The sequence below is a fragment of the Echinops telfairi genome, unplaced genomic scaffold (assembly GCF_000313985.2).
Source record: "Echinops telfairi isolate 266 unplaced genomic scaffold, ASM31398v2 ScPeMD7_7420;HRSCAF=8458, whole genome shotgun sequence".
NCBI classification, from domain to species: Eukaryota; Metazoa; Chordata; class Mammalia; order Afrosoricida; family Tenrecidae; genus Echinops; species Echinops telfairi.
Genome location: NW_022111320.1, coordinates 4,652,542 through 4,653,381, shown reverse-complemented (window position 1 = coordinate 4,653,381; position 840 = coordinate 4,652,542).

Sequence of the window (840 nt, the reverse complement as noted above, 5' to 3'; positions counted from 1 at the left end):
GTCCTTTTATTTCAAATGCATAACTCTTTTAAAGAATACACATTTCCCTTGTCTTATTGCTCCCCTTATAGACCGGTCTATTGTTTGCTTGAAAATTGAGCAATCAGGGTAAATTTAGTTCCAGGCCTCAAATGTGACTAAAAATAATAGTCTCTAGGTTCCACCAGTCTCTATCGTACCAGTAAGGTTACTCTCTTTTATGATTTTGAGGTTTGTTCTACACACACCCCGCACACATACTGGCTACATACACACACACAGTCTAAGACCTTCTAATGTGATTCCTTTGTGGGTAGTTAGTGGTAGTAGCCAGACACCATCAGTGCTTCTAGTCTCAAAGTAATGGAGTCTAAGCTTCATATGATTCCTGAATCCATTGGAGTAAATGTTTCCATTCAGCTTTGATTTTCTTCCCTCTTTTTTGTTTCTGATGGGGAGAAACCAATAAAGTTGCACCTTAGATGTAACTCACAAGCTAAGATGCCAGATACTTAGCAAAGTAGGACGTGGGACATCATATTTGTGAACGGGTCTGATAGGGCAGATTTGCCCCGATCGTGGATGGAGGACTCAAGGAGAACGGAACCCTTGACAACGGCAACATCTTCCGCATCGTCAGATGGTGTTTACGGATAGACTTGTGAGGATTTTTTTTTCATTCCATTTAATTCCAGACACACCTCGTTTTATTGAGCTTTCCTTTATCCCGCTTTGCAGAAAATGCATTTTTTAAAACTAATTAGCGTTTAAAAAACCCATAGAAATTAAGTCTATTGGTGCCATTTTACTTTTAAATCATTTTATTGGGGCTCTTCCAGGTCTTATCACAATCCACACATC